This window comes from Chrysochloris asiatica, unplaced genomic scaffold, assembly GCF_000296735.1.
Source record: "Chrysochloris asiatica unplaced genomic scaffold, ChrAsi1.0 scaffold00150, whole genome shotgun sequence".
In the NCBI taxonomy this organism is placed as follows: domain Eukaryota; kingdom Metazoa; phylum Chordata; class Mammalia; order Afrosoricida; family Chrysochloridae; genus Chrysochloris; species Chrysochloris asiatica.
The window spans coordinates 6,933,529-6,934,602 of NW_006408668.1; positions in this window are offsets into that span (position 1 = coordinate 6,933,529).

The window sequence follows — 1,074 nt, forward strand, 5'->3', positions numbered from 1 at the left end:
TATACCTGTAATCCCGCCCACCCTCCCATCACGGTCCTCAGCACTCAGTCCCTCTCCCTCTCTGGATCCCTAGTCCCCAGCCACTCCATCTCTTCATGTCATCCTCTCTGTCTCATCAGGCCTCGCTGCTCCTCTGGGTGGGGTTCCGCTTTCCGCTCTTCTCCATTGATGGTCCTAGGGCCCTCCGCTCCTAGAGTGAAAGGTTAATCACTCCCCTCCTTGCAATAAAATGTCCACCTTTACATTTCCAGTCCTCACAATTAGTCCTGGTAACAATTATTCACACTTGCATCCCAAGGGACCCATATGCATTTTTTTTTTTAATTCAAATTTGCTAGACTTATTTTAATGTCAACAGTATTGGGATACCAGGCAGGCAGAGAGGAAAATCAGGGATTAGATCTAGCTGGTCAACCTTTCTCAAGAAGACTGTAGGATAAGTACTGGACTGCTAACTGCAAGGTTGGAAGTTCAAATTCACCATGTGCTCTAAGGGAGACGGTGGAAGATTTTGTTCCTGTACAGAGTTACAGTTTTGAAAACTCTATAGAGGGTCTCTATGAGTCATGAACAACTCAGTGGCAGTGGGCTTGGTTTGGTTTGGGGTGTCTCAACTGTACACTGAATTTTAATCAAAGAGTATTTCCTGAAGTGTTTTGTTTTGCTCTGATTTTCAACTTCAAGGTATTTTTATAAAATGCCTTAAAGTTAAAAATCAAAGCAAAACAAAACACTCAAGAAACACTCCTTGGTAAAGGTTCAATTCACATCAAAGAACCCCCAAACCAAATCAAACCCCATATTGTTTTGGGGGGAGTGGCGTGGTGCTGTAGTATAAGCACTGGACTGCTAACCACAAGGTCGGCAGTTCAAACCTACCAGTCACTCTTCAGAAACCCTATGCAGGGTCACTATGAGTTGGAACCATCTCAATGGCACTTAACAATAACAATATTGTCTGTGTGTGGTCTTGTAGCATGAGAACCATATATCTCAAAAGACTAGTTGAGCCATCTTCATTTCTTTTCATCTGCCCTTCCTAGACAGGTTGGATACTACTCACTGGACACTCTA